We start from the raw sequence: 19,614 nt of genomic DNA, 5'->3' as shown, positions 1-19,614 counted from the left end.
ATCAAAGAGCCTTCCAGCCTGATGAGTTAATCACCACCGGTGCGCCGTCGCGGCCCGCTCAGAGCTGCTGGTCTTTTAGCCCATCAAATGAGGCAGATGTGATTTACACGTAAGTTTAGAGCGGCTCAAGTTTAGCTCCCACTTGTTTGAGTGGGAACAGTTCTCCGGCTCGGTGCTGTGTGTGGGACTGTGCTTGGATTTTGCATCTCCAGGATGACATAATAGAGTGTATTTTGGCACTCGTGGCTGGAAGTTCCTCCTCGTGATTGTAGCCTGTGTTTAGAAGGCAATTCTGTGTTCAACATTATATGGCCATCTATTTTTGCATGAACCAACTCCCCATCCGGAACTAAGCCAAAACGCATTTGCTCAGAAGGCAGATAGTGAAACGACTTAGCCATGTTGTCCCACTGTAATGCACACTAACAATGGGCGGTGCAGTTCAATAAAAGCCGTTGAACCGCAAATAAAAATAAAAAATGTAAATAAGCGATGAATGAAAGCATTGCTGCCCTGATAACTGCTGTGATAAATGCCTCTGAAAGTACACACAGAGTACCCTGCCCCTCTCATGCCTCTCCCAGCCTGAGATCAGATGAAAACTGAACTGGGAGCTAATGCAAACAGGAAAGTAAACCCTTCAGTTCGTTGATGCACAACGTCCTGGTTCCACCAGCCTTTATCTGCCGTATTCCCACCACAAATTCAGCACAGCTCCGTGCTTTTCAAACTGGGGGAGACGCGGAGTGCATTTTTACTTTATTTTAGCTCGTATGTTCTCAGGCCCAGCTATTTCCTGTGCTGGGTGGCATCCCATCAAAAGACATGTGAACCAGTTGTGCTGGGAACCACAAAGCTGGAGATACAAGACGCTTTAATCTGCATCCACATCTGTGTAATGAAAACACAACACCCGGTCTGGCTAATGCTGCCCTGCATCATTCTGTCTGCACGTGGCAGTGCTGAGTGTGTGTGTGAATTCCAGCCACTGTGGGTGTGGGTATGCATATGTGTGTGTCTAGCTGTGCAAAGCCAAAGTGACACTCAGTCAGCTGCATTGGAGACGATGTCACTCTACTGCAGAGCCGGCGATTGCGGCACTCTGAATGCTGATGATGCACTGACACGAGTGCTCAGTGTCTCTTTCTGACAGATGGACTCACCTGCAGAAGGTTCAGTCAGCCCGTCTGTTCGACAGAGTGTCTCCGTGATTGTATCATCACTTTTGTTGCAAATAAATAATAAATTAACTCAGCTGTTGCACAGCATTGTGTGCGACTCAGGAGTTCAAGCTTAGCGTGTGATTTCTGTCATGGTGTTACTGTTTCAAATTGAAACTCATTTAGATCATTTTTAAACAAAAAATAGGAAATCACCATTTTGAATGAAAATATTTGATGATGAAATATTTTAAATATAACTATAGACTATTGGCTTAATAATTCTAGTCTTCAGTTGGGAGACCTATATGCATGTACAGATATCACCTATATGTCTGTGAAGGTTCTCAGTCATCCAGGTCATCGTAGTCAAAGGAGCTTGCAAAGAAAAGCGTCTGGACTTCTTTGTGTGTTCCTTCTTTTTTCCTTCAGGCTTAGAGGGAACATGTTCTGTCCGGTGGTGTAGGGTCCTAATTACTCCAAGTTTGTGTTCCAAAGGGTGATGGGAGTCAAAGAGGAGGTACTGGTCCGTGTGTGTGGGCTTCCGGTAAACTTCGATGTTGAGTTTGCCGTTCTCTTCAATGTGCACAGCAAAGTCCAGGAAAGGCAAACAGTTGTCCTTTGTGTCTTCCCTGGTGAACTTGATGTTTTTATCCACAGCGTTAATGTGCGCAGTGAAGGATTCCACTTCTTGTGTCTTGATTTTGACCCAGGTGTCGTCCACATATCTGTACCAGTGGCTGGGTACTCTTCCTTTGAAAGAGCCAAGAGCCTTCCTTTCCACTTCCTCCATGTAAAGGTTGGCTACAATAGGTGACACGGGGGAGCCCATGGCACAGCCATGTTTTTGTCTGTAAAAGCCTTCGTTGTATTTGAAATATGTAGTGGTGAGGCAGAGGTCTAACAGTGTGTAAATCTGATCGGGTGTGAAGTTGGTCCTGTCCTCCAAGGAGCTGTCTTCTTGTAGTCGTTTTCTGACAGTCTCCACGGCCTCCGTGGTGGGTATGCAAGTGAAGAGAGAGACTACATCAAAGGACACCATATCACCTATATGCATATTTAGGGGGGGTTCACACCTGTGACATTTAGTCAGTTTAAATTGTGTGCGGTTCAAGTCCAACCCAACACCTGGTGTAAGTTGCAAGTTTGAGCTAACGTATCCTTTGCATTCTGGGATCCAACAAGGCACCATAGATGTTCAAGGGTAAGCATGGGCTAGCAACTATCTGAGAAATTAATCTAAATTCTCCATGTTCTCAAAATATTTATATAAAAGTATTTAATTGTGCTCCTTCCTCAAACATCTGGTCAGTAAACAGACAGAACATACTGTTTTGATTGGAGTTCGCTTGGATTTTACTGTGTGAAAAGAAACAAAACAGCAGGGAAAGTCTACAAGTTTGCAAACTTGTCAACTGACTTCAACCGAAGTAAACGAACTATAGGTGTGGTAAATAAATTGTATTGTTACTGTAGTTTGTGTTCAGTTGTGTTTAATACAGAAGCATCGTTGACAACTGGTAAATCTTTACCTCGCAGTTGTTTTCATGATATTTTCATTTCTTTTTTGTTATCGGATTTCTTGGGAATGACTCAGGCCTTTTCATTATGACCTTGGCTATAAGCGAGAATTCAAAAGTACTAGGTTAATAGTATCAGCTTCCTTCAAAAAGATAAAGCATCATCATTTTTAACACCGTCTGTAAGTTCATAGAGTACCAAGCTTTTATTTCCGAACACATCACCTCTCTGTCAATAAGAGCACCACCGCCGTCCTTGGGTCTTCCTTATTCATTTGACTTTGTTCCCCAATGGAGCCGTAGCCATAGTGACTCATCTCAGTGTCATGGAAACAAAGTACTATCTTTGCAGTAATAACGGCAGCCTCCTGAACCCCACACAAAAACGGAGCCCACACAGCGTCCCCAGCTGTGCACTAGAATAATGTCTAGATTAAACTGTGGAGCCTTTGCTTGAATCAAATTTACTACCGTAACCTATTGTCTGATCAATGTAAGAGACCGGTCAACTCGATTTTCAGTATTTTTGAAGGGTCATTCAGAACTCTTGATTGAGTCTTGGATTTGACTTCAGATGATATAACCCTGACAGATACACCCTCACTGGGCATGAACTAGACCACTTTTCATGTTCTGTTATTCGACACTTTCGCAAATCAGAGTCTACAGAGACCGCAGAAGTAATCAGAGAGACATATCCTGAGCCACGGCCGGCTCCAAGCATGCAAATGTCAAGTAAAGTTAATGGCGAATGACCTCAGCCTTGAGCCCCTTAAGTGCAGGAAGTCATTATTGGCTTCCCACCCTGCTGGTGTATTATACCTGTGCTCTTTTATCTTAATAACTCTATCTTCAGTATTCACTCCATCCTATTTTGTTAATGGAAACTCATAACTGATTCCCATTCAACAACATCCCCACCCCCCAACTCATCTGGCTGCTTCTCCAGCCTCAAGGGGCTGAACATGTTACCGCCTCCCCCTGCTTCTCCTCTCACTCTAACCACAATATTGCTTGTATCACTTACACTAATAGTGTGCACTTAGAGTACCTCAAGGTGAAAGGCTTTGCTGCGATGCTTCCCGATGACAGGAAATGCGCACGGGGAGCACAAATTTGACTACTCATGTTTGCTATTAAAATGCAGTTTTAAAGAGAACCCGTTTGAGTTGGTTGTCATCCAGTCCATGTCAACATCGATGCCGTTGATGTTGACAGAGTGGAAGTGCCTGCAGTGTAAGGTTAAGCTCCCTGGCTGCTTTTACTTTACATGCTGCACAGTTTCAGGTGTACTACATCAATCAATCACAATATTAAAACCAGGTGAAGGCTTGCTCGTGTTTTCAGTTTCACCGCAACTGTGACTGTCGCCGAGTCCTGAGCACAGAGTGGAAGTGAAGCATAGGAAAGCTCACTGCTATGAGTTAGACATCAATGTTATGTACTATGTTGCTGTCGATAAAACGTGCCAACATTGATGAAATGATTCGATAATCCTGCAGGCATACGATTCTGGAACCTCTTTTCGAATCACACCCCAACTAAACCCTTGCATATCTTCTCATTTAATAGCACACGCTTTTCCAGACTTTGTCATATGAATACACTGGCATTGGTGTTTACATTGGTGGGGGACTCTAAGGGCTGATCATCTTTAAACTACAGCAGCGACATTGTGCAAAGTTTGCAAAGTCAGTTGGAAAGACGTGACCTCCCTGCCCGACTCCATGTACTCCCACTGCAAGTGGCATGCATGACTCTGTTTAAATGACAACAATAAGGATTCGTCTCATGAAAACAAAGACGTGTTATCCTTTTGGGAGTGACCAAAAAAAAGGAAAAAAGAGAAAGAGGAGTGTTATAAAAAAAAGATACGTTTGTGGTGAGTGGAGTAGATAAAAACGATTAAATAAAATGCTCAATAATTAAATGCTGCGCATTCAGGCTTAAATATAGGGAAAGAGATATTTGAATAGCTTCCACAAGTTTTCTGTCTGCAGGCTGTGACATGACAGTCGAGTGTGGAGTTAGTAAATTGGGATATGAGGGGACGATTTCTTAGCAGAGCTAGCAGGCTTCAAAGAGCATAGAAGCTAGCAGTTAACACTTTGCATAAGTGGGCGTGTTGTTGATGTCACATTATTTATGATTTAATGGTGATATATGCTGGTTGCAGAGGTTTTGCTCAGCGTCCTAGCAGACTAGAATTGTCACAGCCCAGAGAGCCAAAGGTTCAGGCTTCAGACTACTAGAAACGCTCAGTTTTGGGCCTTTTTTTCCTACTCTTAGCTCTTTGTGATGTCATAGAGAGCAGACAGCCTTTATGTGGTCATCCCAGGCACATAAGCCCCAACCAGCTGCTGTTTAGGAGGAGCAGGCAATCACAAGACAGTGTTCCTAAAGGGGCAGAAGCTAAGTGGGATTTTTTTCTTTTTATTTATTATTTTTAATGCGTAAAAAGAAAAAAACTGCCAAACAAACATATTGGGTACATCATATATCTTTAATGTTATTTAGTGTATACCGGTTTCTTCTGGATCTCAGACTAAAGGCCAACTTTTCCATTTCATAGATGACATGAACACTGTCCATCTGTTATTTTTTGTTTTTTGTAACTGTATTTTTGCTAATATTACTACTCTTTTGGCTATTAACAGTATTTAATACTAATACCAGTCCTCTGTTTTTAACCACGTCTTCTTTATAAAAGCAGAAATAAAAAGCTTCAGTGGGACTTTTGGAATTTTGGGAATTTTGGATCTCGATATTTTACTCAGTTTCAGACAAATTCTTTCCCAGAATAACTTTATTTTGGAACATGACCAAAATATATATCAGCTTCCAGGTTTCCGCACTGCTTCCAACATGTTTCCAACCAGCTTGTTCGACTCAGGGTGCACTGAGTGGTTGCACCAAAGTCCATTAAATGATTATTTTGAACCGTAAATCATGCAAAACCACTCTATTAGAGTACCAGAATAAAAATATGGAGCTGGAAATAAGCATAGTGCTTTTTAAGCAAAAGAAGCACAAAAGAACCATCAGCAATGTGGATGCTAATTTGTAGTAAAATATGAGTTTTAGGGGTTTTTTGATGCAAAAATAAATTCAGAATTACATTCACTTGAAATAGTAACCAGTTTTCATACCATACAGATATAAATAAAAACAAACAGCTGCTGGGAACAATGGGAAAGCTGCATCCGCAACACTAAAATGGAACAGAGTGGTTTTCAAAATGGTCTGTTTTGTAGTAAATGGGTTAAAACATGCAAAACCACATGTATGGCCCCACGGCAGACGCCAGGATTTACTCTCAATAAAAATAGATGTCGAAACATAACACATTGTTATTCATTTATCACGAGGGTGGTGCTTGCATTTTCCCCCCATACAGTACAGCCAAAAAATCAACATCATCTCAATTCCTGAGTCGCCTACCATGACTCATTCTTGTTGCGGGGGATGGGAGGAGGGAGGCTTGGACGCTTTACTTACAGGGCGGTTTCCCTGCGCACGGCCTGAATGACAGAGTTGCCCCATAAGACGTGACAGCTGTTGACGCCAACTCCGAGATGTGTTTCCACGTGTTTGTCATTTATTGGTGTTAACCATGGCTGCGTGTTTGCATGTCAGGCGGCTGACCTGCCAGCCCAGGATATGGGCTGTGTTTTTTCTCTCGCCCAGAACGTGTTTTTATGTTTTTCAGCAAGTAGTATTTTGCACGTGTGAGTGTTCATTTGCTGTATTTGAATGCACACGGTATATCATTGGACCTTGCGTCCATGCTAAGTGTGTGGATGTTTTTGTGCTGTGACATCCTCCTCCACTGCAGTAAAAGCCCTGTGCAGCTGGCCCCCTCCGCCCTGCCTGATGACTTCCAGAAACTTCCGCTCTTCACTCAGTCTCAGTGACACATGTGTCCTCTCTCCTCCAAGCCTGGACGCCCCAGCAGCTCTGCAAGGCTGATCATTTCTCCCTCATACTTCTCTCTGAAGAAACAAGCCAACATCTGGACTTAAATATCATTCAGTCCACCAAAAGCCTTGCTAATAGTCATTCCTGAATCGATTATTGGTGTACTTAATTTTATGTGTTTGTGCTTAATCTGCCTTATTATTCTTGCTCAGCACTCAACTGCAACTTGTTCAGGAAGTCATTTGGTACGTAGTCCAAACAACTGTGCGACCTCCGCTGCTCATTTGCTCTTGCTTATTTGCATATAAACCATGAAAAAAGAAGAGCTCACTCTTTCTCTGCCAGTAGCTTAGTGCTGTCCTGTGCTGTTGGAGCTTCAGGACTCTAAACCTCAGCGTCTGACCACTGGTGCCCAGATCTGAGCGCTCCCTGCGTAGGTGCTAATTTAGAACAGATGGCATGTGGAAGCCAAGGTTCAGATCTCCCCTGAGCAGTAAAAGGCTCTGAAATGGGGACATCCCTGCTACAAATTACCTCTGTCTACTTTTCTTTGCTAGTAGTCTGCCCCTGAAATGATCCACAGAGAATTTGCATTATTAGTAAAAGACTCGAGGCATATGCAGAGCAACAAAGGGAAGCAACAGTAGAAGTTATTTTTCCCTCTTTTGGCACGTTTGATTCATTGTGTCACCCTCATTTCCATTTAGTTTGCCTTTGCTGTGCGCTCTTTAAGTCTCGTGCAAAATCTCTGACCTTTGTTCTGTTTGCTTGATTATTTGCTTGCTTTGCTGCATTCAGACACCCTGCAGGTAAAGCAGAAGAGAGAGACGGCTTCAGTTGGAAAATGAGCACCTGAGGCCGATGTTTTCCAAGAGAGGTTTGGAGCTTTGAGGTAGCACGGTTGCTGTGACAGGCAGTTTAGTTCTTTAGGGTGCAGTTTGTAGCATTTCTCTGAGCGCTTTTTAATTGCCAATGTGCCAAACCCAAAAAAGATTAGACTTTCACGGATCGACTGATTTCTGTGAGGCATGTCACTCAAGTGGAATTTGTTGCAAAATCAAAAAGATGTGACATTTATGCTTGCTCGTAAGCATTTTGCCTAAATGCCATTCTTCCCCCACAGCATTGCTAATAACAGCATACAGCAGTATTGGCTCGATACAAGATGGCTCTAGCCAGTGTGATATCAATTATTTGTCAGTCGAGTCCTGAAGTCAGTTATCTCAGGGTTTAGAAACAGGACGGCAAACCAAAGCATAGATAAACAATGTTGTATGAATGTGTGTGTGTGTGACTGCAAGAATGAAACTTGCAGTAAGAAAGCCTTTTGAGTGCTCAACAGTCATCAGTTCAATATGAGTAGCAGTGGATTCACTTTTTTCTAATCAAAAGATAATTTATCAAATTAACTCCTGAAACTGACCTGAAACTAGCGACTGATCCCCCAAAGTCATCAGCAAAGGGTTGGGAAAGCAGTGAAGCTTCCCCATCATTAGCTTAAAATGTAGGTTTAAGGCACTTCCACATTGGCTAATGCTAATGTCAGCAAACAACCAGCTCCTACCACAACGCAGAAAGACGAAAAACTAAAACCGATCTGGTTTCTGACAGGATTGGCTAGAAAGCCAGCTAAGGTTAGCCAGCTGCTTCTACATCCCATAGTCAGTGATTTGCCTGTGTTTCCAGATAAGCTATGGGCTCAGTCAAACAGACATAGAAAACTGTTGGTGACCACCTGGCAACCACCGTTTGCAAGGAGACCAAACAGATGGCGAGTAGTCACTGGAGGTTGTGGCCTTCCACTACAAGTGGTCACAAAGCGGCATACGATTCTGCACCAAAAATTTTGGGATTGCTTTCCAGGTCGAACAGTCACCAGTAGTTTCATGGAAGATGCCAGTTTGTCTATAAACAACTACAAACGAATGATATTGAAACCATGAAAAGTGCAACGCAAACTAGAAACAAAGAACATTCTCTTTCAAATCAATCTGTTGCAACAACAAGGCACAGCTTTTAATTTAAAGATGAACATTCATCATTTTCGGGCTACAGCACATGTTTTCAAGTTTCACTTCAGCTTGGATGATGAATAGCATCAAAGAAGTTGCCTTTACATATACAATACAGGAAACTGCGACAATGGGCGATCAAAGATATTCTGAGAAGGTTCTCGGTGTAACACTGAATACCTCTTTGTGACCAGTTTCACGGTAGCTACTGACTGTAACCTCAAGAAATCACTCGCCAGCCAGTCGGGTAATACACACAAAGGTTGCTGGGGGTCGCTGGCCAGGCTCCATACCTAATACTCACCAGAAGAGATCCAGATTTACCTCCTGAAGCCCTTCTGGCTATTGTTAGCATGCACAAGGTTTACTCTCTTTTTAACAACGTATGATTTATATAAAGTCAATTAAATATCTTTGGGTTCAGCTGTTCTGGTCAGACAACAAATGAATTGGTAAAGTCAGACCCTGCCTCCTTCAGTCCACACGCTGAAGCATCCTTGGGCAAGATATTGAATCCGGACTTGCCCCTGATGTCTCCATCAGAGTGTGAGAGAGTGCGTGACTTAGGCTGAGTGCTTAGGCATAGATCAAAGCACTATACAATTAAGGTGAATGAGACTTGAAGTATAAAGTGCTTTGAGTTTTCGGCTGAGTAGAAAGGAGCTACAGTCCATAACAGGACGCCAACCTCCTCACGACTTGGAAAAAAATCAGTGGTGGCTGGGTGATTGGATGTGACTTTTTTGCATTTGGCAGCCAACTGCAAGTAGTTGCAGCCACCAACTGGTTGCTCAGAGAGTGAACATTCAACACCCTCAACCTCTGGGGTATCACTTTCACAGGGCGAATGCATAGATCACCTGGCGAGAGGCAACCTGTGTCCAGACAGCTGTGGTCTGATTTGGACTGGTCTAATTTATAAATGCAGACAAATTGCCAGCATGCTGCAATTAATCTGAGTCAGTTAGTTCAGATGAGTACAGCTTGTCTGTGACCCGTCTCTTTGGAATAAAGAAACAAGACTCCCAAGCCCCTTTTTGAATTTGCAGATAAATTGGCATCCTGCAGCAACTATGTCACTATTTATAGTCACTATTTTTAGTATTTCTGGTTAAAATCTATGAGTTTGTGGCTGGACTCTGAATGTAAGAAGTTAATGTGAATATCTTTGCATATAAACAACAACAGACTTTTGTTTTTCACTGTTTCATCACAGTTCATCACTGTAATATCACAAACAGATTGCATGTAACTGCCAATGTGACTACATCCAATCACAAACTGATTAGCAGACTGTGTCCATCCTATTTATCACCGTCTCCATACAATAATGCATGAAGACACTACAGTCCATAACAGTCCATTTACCATCTCAAGCTTGGAAATAAATGTGATTGGCTCTTCTTTTAAAAATGCACAGTTTTCCTATACTTTATTTTTTGCCCTTTTTTCAGCCTTTTCTGCCTAGTGAAGTTTTACAAGGGGAATATAGAGAGAGCAGTGTTCCCTGTAAGTAGAAAGCATGTTGTGATTTTTCCATGGGGTAATACAGGATCTTGTACAGTGGCCTGTGTTAGAGTTCAGCCCAGGGTGTAGGAACTACTTCAAAGCCTTCGGCTACACCCTGTGGTTAGTGTAAAGCCAGGCACATGCAAGCTAGAGTGTTCGCACAAACCTTGCAGACAGTTAATATATACAGCATTTATTGTAAGGCAGGCACACGCCCTCAGACAGGCACAAATTTGTTTAAGTCCATAAAAACACTTGACTGCGTCTAACCCCTAAATTCCCCCCACAGTCTTAGCATCAGCCTCCTTCACCCACCCCTCCACTTCCTCTCTTTTCTTTCTCCTCAAATCACGTCTCTGTTTTAAACTGGCCTCTCTGAGGCATATTTCACATTTGAGGCATTTCCTGTGTTCTGCTCATATCTGAGAGGAATGACAGGCCGAGAGTAGCGCACTCAGGCCATCTTTAGCCTGCCAGTGTGTGTGTGTGTATGTATTATGTGAATGATGGGACAATATATACCCCCCTGAGGCCTTCCTGCTGGGTGGTAAAGGGAAAAATCCATCACACTCGATATGTTATCCTGTGGTGGTCCAACTGTTGCACAGGACTGGACATTCCCACGCACTCACTGTAAGTTACAGGACACATTTTGAGGTTTTTGTTATGAATGGCAAGCCGGTCATTGAGATGGTCTGACGCTCTCTTTTGGCAAATGGACCACCTGCTATTTACTCTTGGCAGCGGCAAACAAGTACGGCTGCACTTTGACAAGCCACTCAGGCTTTTATGCTCTCAAGAGCTTTTCACCAACCTTCTTGCAGTTGTGCCTTTTGAATAATGATAGGGTGACTGTGTCAATATAATAAACAGTTTCCTAATACATTAATGGATCACAGTTCATCTGGCGTGTGGATGTAAAAGGAGTAAGGCACCCTCTTTGTGGAGGCAGATATGTTCTACTGTTTGTCAAGGGGAAAAATATGCTGCTTTCATGCCAACCATTAAAACATTTAGCTTGTTAGACTGAATAACTGATGTTGCAGAGCATGAAACAGGCATTCAGGAAGTAACCATCCATTAGACAGGTCCTCTGGAAATGACATGCCTTCGTTTATTCATGTTTTGTTCCTCCTAGCTTTCACATTGTGTTAGCAACTCTGGGGCGATAGTCAGTCTTTGGTTCATAATGATTTTTATAATTGGCTCTGACAAGTCAATATGTTTTATTTTCACCTTCATATTGGCTCAATAAGGCCTGGTCTTCACTGTTGGTCATTTTTTATGTTTTATTTTATTATTTAAGGCAGCTGTGAAAGGGGATTGATTTTGCTTATCACCAGCTCTTTTTATTTTTGGACCCAAATAGAGTCACAATTCAAAAGAATCCTTATTTATCTTATTCCTTGATGCTTCGGGTCACATTTTAACTCCCTGCCACCTTCCTTAAACAATTCGGTCACAACAGAGTAAAAATAGGACGCCAACCTCCTCACGACTTGGAAAAAAATCAGTGGTGGCTGGGTGACTGGATGTGACTTTTTTGCATTTGGCAGCCAACTGCAAGTAGTTGCAGCCACCAACTGGTTGCTCAGAGAGTGAACATTCAACACCCTCAACCTCTGGGGTATCACTTTCACAGGGCGAATGCATAGATCACCTGGCGAGAGGCAACCTGTGTCCAGACAGCTGTGGTCTGATTTGGACTGGTCTAATTTATAAATGCAGACAAATTGCCAGCATGCTGCAATTAATCTGAGTCAGTCAGTTCAGATGAGTACAGCTTGTCTGTGACCCGTCTCTTTGGAATAAAGAAACAAGACTCCCAAGCCCCTTTTTGAATTTGCAGATAAATTGGCATCCTGCAGCAACTATGTCACTATTTATAGTCACTATTTTTAGTATTTCTGTTTAAAATCTATGAGTTTGTGGCTGGACTCTGAATGTAAGAAGTTAATGTGAATATCTTTGCATATAAACAACAACAGACTTTTGTTTTTCACTGTTTCATCACAGTTCATCACTGTAATATCACAAACAGATTGCATGTAACTGCCAATGTGACTACATCCAATCACAAACTGATTAGCAGACTGTGTCCATCCTATTTATCACCGTCTCCATACAATAATGCATGAAGACACTGGTTTCCCTTTGTGTCACAGATTCAAAGTAGAAAACACTGTCTGCATCCTGAGCTTTTGACTCACAGAGATTAATTTGTTTTATTAATTCATTCATTGTCTTAAACACTCATGTGGTTATTTGGGTATTTAATATGAGTATCCGCTATCTGCAGTATATAAGGAAAAGCAAACATTTGTTTGACTGTGATAGTTTCTTGTATTCATGTGCTTGACTCTTCTCATGATAATAAAGTATCTACTTTATAGTAGCAGCTAAAAAAAGACCACAAAAGAACAGTTTTCTGAGACATTCTGCTCGTACAGCGAGTTGAGACCGTACTAGAGCTATTAAAATCACTGCAACTACGAAAATGTTCCTGCAGGTCAGAAAGCAATATATGACTACATAGAAGCATAGATGGTGACAGAAGTAGCTTTTAGGCAGTCAAGGCTTAAATTCAACAGAAGGACAAGATTTTTTTTTTATTTTTTTTCCTTAAAGTGTTGACTGGTGTCTGGTGTACTTCACTGCAGAGTTTAGACTAAGTGAATAAGGTGGGGAGCAAACGTCAAGCTCCTCAAGGAGACCCGAACAGGGCATTGGAATTTGAGATTGAAGTTTTGAAGGTTTAAACAGCTGAATTGAACATTTTGCTGACAGAATCTGTAGCTTTTAAGTGTAGAGTTACCTTTGCTGATGACTGAAGCTGTCATTGTAAGCTTAACCATGTTATTATGTTTCCTAGGCTGACTGGAAAGTCCACAAAGCATGCTGATAGAGACCTGAATTTGTGCTGAAGTTTAGAAAACCCCTTTTTTAAGTTTAATTTTTTACTCATACTGTACTTTCCTACTCTCACTAACTGGTAAGAGATGTGATGGAAATGATCTGCGTCTCAAGGGACTCCAGGCTTACCCTTAGATACAGCAAAAGAAGGCCACCCAGGAAAGGTAGTTTGGTATCTGACTAGGCTGGGTCCTCAACACTTTCCGAGTGATTTTTTTCAATGTATGTCCAAACACTAAGAGAATGGGGAAGACCAAGGACATGCCATGATTATGTCTCTCGACTGGCTAGGGAGCTTGGTGGAAAACTATTGCTGGGAAGAGGCAAGTCTTAGCATTTGTACTAACACTGATGCCCCTCCATATCAGGCCCAGAGAAATGGCAGAACATGGATGGATGGTGTGAACCAGCAACAGATTAACCTAAAAATCTTAACTGAAGTGCAGATAGTTGGAATCTGAAATTAGGATGTTACCAGACATGAATATAAAGCAAGGAACATTTGTGAGCTATAGGATTGTGCAGAATAATTGTCTTTGTGGTAAATCAGTGGATGTCTAATGACTTCTTATGTTGTCTGCAGCGCACACGGCTCGGATAAGATGTCACGCAGTGGTGTTTGTGTGAGTCACGCTGTTGTGTCTATATACAGAAGGCTCTTAAGGGATGGAGCGGATCAGCTCATATGTTTGGTCTGAACAGAGTCACCTTTGACCTCTTAACATCAAAGCGTGCTAGAGCAAACATCAGTAAGCGAATGCCTTGGCAGAAACATAGGGGAGAAAATTTTCTCCAATAGGCAAATTTGAAGCAGAGTGAGACTCAAAACCAGAGAAACCTTTGAGCAAGTTAATCAAATTGATATTGTACTAAAAGGAGAGACTTTAATGTAATAATCATAATTATCCTCAGTGGATGAAGTTACTGGTGAGGTCTGGGACAGATGACTTCCTGCTAACCATTAAACAGACAGTCAAATCAGCAGGGATTTGAGTAATTAGATTTCCACGGTCTTAAATCAAATTTACTACTTGTTTAAAGCAAACAACAAAACAAGCAGATGCCGCTGTGTTTCCCTCTATTTCGAGCTAAATGGAGCAGTTGTTGTTGTTTGAATTGGACGTCAGCCTCATGCTGGAAAGAGATTGCTCCCGCCGTCCTGCTGATGCTAGCGGTGATCCAATCCTCAGCCATTACTGTGCCAGCACAGGCGATTATTAGGTCCACGTCTGGGTGAAAGTATTAGCGTGGAGTTAACATGGTAAGAGGAAACATATGAATGCAACCTTTATGTTTTTTTATAAAGCAGGCCAAAATACTAAAAAAGACTTGGACTAGATTGGGCTTGAGGGTTTTAGCATTGTTGTGTCTGCTATGATTAGTTATTGACTGAAGACTTACCTGATCATCTTCCAGAGCCAGGCAGGCTATAAAAGAGTCTCTAAATCATTATCACTGCTCTCTTATTGAAATAAATTCTTTCACTGTGAAGTTCCCCTCCTGATTGAGGTATTTGCACTCTTTTACCCAGTGTGACTCTCTTTGTGATAAGAGTTCGTCTCTACTGGGATTTTACTTAAGTATTTCCACTATTTCATATTAAACTCTTCTATTCCCATTCATTCTAGAGGAAATTTTATCAATGAATAAATAATGCTGTTTGTATAAATTTTGTAAGAACAAATAACAGAACAAGTGTCAACTGCCTCCATAGACCTTATAAAACATACTGTAGATGTAGATTCATTTTATCTCAAGGCCACCAGATGGCGATAGCTGTGGCTGTAAAAAAGATAAATTAATAAAAATGGTCAAACGACTTTTTTTCTTGACCTCTCTAAACACTATCCTGCTGAGTTTATAGGTGCACTCCCTCATTTTGGATCATATTCAGTAATTTACATCTTAATCGTACTAGTTTATATGTTTCAAAATAGAGGATTAACTGTAGTATCAAACCATATGCTCACTTGCTAATAAAGCGTCAGTCATTAGTCAGTGAGTGTGCAGGTTTTACAGTTAGACCCACCCTTCCTTGTAATTACAGGTGGGTGATATAGCCTCAAAATTATAATCAAGAAAATGGCGTACTGGAGTAAATGGTTCGTTTGTGGTGCAAGTAGTGAAGATTATTGTTTCCGTCTTTAGTTGGAGAAGTTTTCTTGCATATTTTGTAGTGTACTGTGTTTTGCTGGAGGATGTTAAAGTAACTTCTGCTCTAGGGACTCAATCATTATTATCATTATCATTATAAAAGATTTTTTTTTTTTACAAACCAGTCCTTACAGTGGATGCTTGTTGGAACCACTTGTGATTTCAGGGGTTTAAAATCGCAGTTTCAGGACTCTTGATTAATAAAATAACGTTTTCCAAACTGACCCATGTAGCTGCTATGCCGCCTCTTTCCAACGTTTCCGGACAGTGAAACAACCAATCACAGGAGATTATAGCCTCGCCCTGATGGATGTAATCTGTCTGACCAAGTTGCATCAGACATCTTAGCTGTTGCATTACACAGCTTTATAGATGTGCCGTAATAAAAAATTACTCTGCCTCTTTAAGCTGCCATTTGTTATCCTGATTCATCTCATAACCTTTAAAATGTCGGAAAACATCGATGGAACATCTAAACCTAAGATTAGCTTTCCACATTCCCTTTATCTCACACTTGTTTGACCTTATTTTCCCAAAGCACTTGCTGTAATCTTTAATCGATATCTGCATTCATATTAACTCCTCTCAGCACTCTCATAAGCTACAGCAGTCTTAGTTATACAAAATAAAATGGAGCCGCAATCTCAGCCCTAATGACACTGAAGCACCGAGGCCGCCATCGCTGCTGTTTTGTCCTCGAAGCACCTGCAGTAAATTTGCTCGCTCAGCCAAACGTAATTTGTGCTAGTGCTGCATTTTGTTTTTCCTCATGCTTTCAGAAGATGAGTTGTCATCTTTTGGGTATCTTATGATGGTACTCAGGCAAGTCTGTATATATATCAGTTCCAGTAATAGTCAGCAGCTGGTTGTTATCCTGGAGAAGCAGATGATGCTGAATTAGTTCACACTGCAGTGATTTGCTTTAGAACCTCCCTCAAGTGCTAATCCATCCCTGTCTGTGTATGTGTGCGTTCAGCTTCCAATCTGGCAGGTGTTTGCTTTAAAGGCAAGAGTTAGAGACCCGATCAGAGGAGGTACATCTTGAAATTACATTATTTAAAAGACTTTTCTTCCAGCCTTATTCTTGTGATGATTTGGGTGTTGTCCAGGGATATCCAGCAGCTCTTCATACAGGACCAAATCATCCACGTCTAGCTGAAGGAGCCTGGGGTGATTGCACAGAAGTCACGGTGATCAGTTCGGCCAAGCCAGATCATAATGACTTGGCTCTGTCCCAGTCTTACTGTCAGAAGCCAAACACAACCTTCATTGACCAACCTCTGCTTCCAACAGTGCAGTGAGATCGACGTAATGTTGGATCAGTCTGGAGATTTGAGGCCTGTTTGCACTGATTTGTTTTACCAACCACGTGTGCGGCTTAAACACAGGGTGAACAACACGACGAGTGATCTGCCTGTCGCTGTGTCTTGTTGACAGTTCGGCTGTGGCATATTGGTGTTAGCGCAACCGACATCTGCTTTCTGGGAGATTAGATGTTACCGGACTGTGCTAGCTGGCTCTGCAGCTCCGGTCCAGGCTTGGTCTCTAATCGGTGCTGGCACGGCCTCCTTAAAGGCTGGAGGCGTTGACAGGGCCGTCTGAGCCTCCCTCCCTCGATCTTTCATTCCTTCTGTTTGTCTCTCCATCCGTCCAGTTTTCTCCTTATCTCTTCCGTCTCTCTCTGGACTTCAGACACTGACAGATCTGCTTTGTTGCTCGGGTCATGATGAGCACTGAAACCTCCCGAAGAGGTGAAATCTGAATATGAGCTCATATTTTAATTTGACACTGAGATTATTTTTCAGCTGTCATTTTAAATGTCTCATTTGCTTTCTTTAAACTTGATCCAGACCTCGATGCTGACAGGTTGATTATAGCCTCATGCTGATGGCTCTTTCTGCTTGTGGTCGACCGATATTGGTTTTTCAATTACCAATAGAAAATCTTCAGAGAGCAGGGTGGCCAGTATGTATTGCTGATATCATAATTTTTCACATTGGAGACTAAGAGAGGATGTGGAAGGAGCACAGCCTCTAACTTCTAAAGTGGTTTTGGAAACCGTAATGACTCTGTCCTTTGTGATTCAGCTTCACATCGACCTCACTGGCCTCCGAGGTTTGGCGATCATGTCAGGGAGTGTCTCTTGACATCAATGTGGTTGTACTGGTTTTACTTTAATGGCTTAATTTATTGGCTCCTTAAAGGGCAGGTCCTTTAAAAATGCTTATGTTCACAATAAAGACCATCAACTTTTTATAGCATTTTTTATTTTTTTGGTCATCTTATAGAAACTGTAAACATGTACATTTTAGATTTTATATTGCAAAGTCAAGGCGCTGTATCAAAGATTGACTGTTTACTGTTTACTGTAAGCTTAGCTCAGGCTTGGTCTCCACAAACTCCAGATCATTAGACAGTAAACGCTCCTATATTTGTTAGCAAGTTGCTAATGTTATCTGTCTGCGATTAGAAGCAATGGATGTGCGGTTGGATTTTATGAGAACAAGTCTTTAGTCTTTAGTCTTTGAATGCGCTCCCATGATTACTAGCTAATGACTCAGTCACGCTATAGTAAAAATGGGGCAGCAACCTCCTTGCAACTGGTGTCTACCTTGTTATTAAACTGAATATTTTGCTATCAGAAACCAGCAACCGCCTGGCTGCCCAGAGATGAACCACTCTTGGCCTCTGGACAACCACTTTGGATGGATGGTGATTGCACGGATTACCTTGAGGAAGGCAACAATCACAGTCTGACTCAAAGTGACTGCAGTCGCTCTCACATTGATGAGGGTTCACACATAATTGCCACGTAATTTATGAACACAGGCTGTCACGTTGTTGCAGTCAGTCTGAGTTTGTCTACGCAGGTGAGCGTGACTCGTCTTTGACACTCAATTCAACTGGTTGGCAACTGGTTGTATTTTGGTTATGTTCCCTTATTAAAGGCTGGATAGCAAGGCTGTCATTTTGTACTTAAACTGCTGCGCTGCAGCAAGTCTGTAACTATTTGTCAAGGAATTCCTAAATTTCTGTTTCAAATCTATGAGGTTCTGGCTGCACTCAGGTCAGGGAATAAGCATCATTCCCTAGCAACCAGAGGTTGTCCAGGGGTTGCCAACCAGTCTCTAGGTGTGTGTGGTTGAGGCTAATTCCTAATTATATGTGTATGACGTATATCAGAGTCACGTTATAAATGGGAAGTCATTGGTTCTTTTTGCTGTGACCTGATTGAGTATTAACAAATTTGCAACCAAGACAAATTCTGACCAAGAAAAAAATCTGAACCTGTCGTTTGTTTCATTAAATCCGCTCACCCTTCCAATTATTCAAATTTGCACTCACTCAGTCTTTTAGCCACTCCAGCGCTTAGCTCATAATCCCTGTATTTATTAACATCTTTGACATCTCTAGTAGATCACGTGATGGATTACTGGCCCGAGACCATTGTTAGTCTCTGCACTCTAAATATATTTCATTTCATGTGGTTTGAGGTCGGAGGCCTGGTGAAACCGGGCTGTGTGTGCTTCTGCTCTGCTGGTCCGGCCTCTGCAGTCTACAGACATCCCCCCCCTCACCCTCCGGTTCCCCCTCGCTGTCTTTGTTTCGGTGCTGCTGCTGCTGCACTTGGCCATGCCTGCAAATGAGCACCAGGACAGAGCAATTATTCACCACAGGGGCAAACCCTGCACCCCTCCTTTGTACATACAATACACACACACACAGATACTGTCATGTTAAAATGTTTCATGCATTTGTAATGTGTAGGGCTGAGATAAACAGGGAAGAGAATGAAACGCACTTCTGGAAATTTCTTGGATGGAGATGGTCTTTTATGTTGGAACTTAATTCCCTCTGGGGGTTTGATGAGCTTCATATCCCTTTCAAAGATGAATTAATGTAGCCCTGACACACACACACACACACACACACACACACACACACACACACACACACACACACACACACATTTCTTGTGTACATCTCCACCCTCCCCTTTTCTCCACCCAACCCCAATGTAATGCAGACACTGGCTTGTCTGCAGCACTATCTGTATGTGTGTGTGCTGGTGAAGGGGAGATCTTTGTGAGGCAGTGTGCCGGTCCTCTGTGTGTGTGTGTGTGTGTGTGTGTGTATGAGAGGGAGTGCGTAATCTGCAGCGGCGTGCTCGCCAGCTCCGCTTGCTGACAAAAAGGCATCTCTTCGTCAGCGTGGCGCTGCCCCTCTGACTCCTGCTCTCTCCTCTTCTCGCCTCTTCATCTCTTTTCGTTTTCCTCTCTCTTTCTCTGCAGAAGCCGCTGCCTTGCCCCCTCCCCCTTGTGTCCTCTTTGCAGACAAAAAGCTGGAATAACTTCCCCACCAGGTAAGATGCTGTGTATTATATTATATAGTCCCTTTCTAGCTGCTTTTACAGCTACAAATGTGATG

At 42.3% G+C, this 19,614-nt stretch overlaps 1 protein-coding gene across 9 annotated transcripts in view; it reads left to right on the top strand.

Annotated features, from left to right (window-relative positions):
- LOC146361389 (uncharacterized) overlaps window positions 1–19,614 on the top strand; it is a 77,290-nt gene that overhangs the window by 9,210 nt on the left and 48,466 nt on the right. For all 9 annotated transcript variants that reach the window (XM_084920500.1, XM_084920498.1, XM_084920492.1 and 6 more), the window contains exon 2: window positions 19,479–19,549. The gene's annotated coding sequence lies outside the window, so the exon portion shown is untranslated. The remainder of the gene's footprint in view (window positions 1–19,478; window positions 19,550–19,614) is intronic.

Source organism: Perissodus microlepis, chromosome 23 (assembly GCF_051167445.1).
Source record: "Perissodus microlepis isolate ML-2025 ecotype Zambia chromosome 23, ASM5116744v1, whole genome shotgun sequence".
NCBI classification, from domain to species: Eukaryota; Metazoa; Chordata; class Actinopteri; order Cichliformes; family Cichlidae; genus Perissodus; species Perissodus microlepis.
The sequence above is the reverse complement of the archived record's forward strand: the minus strand, read 5'-3'. Positions and strand labels throughout refer to the sequence as shown.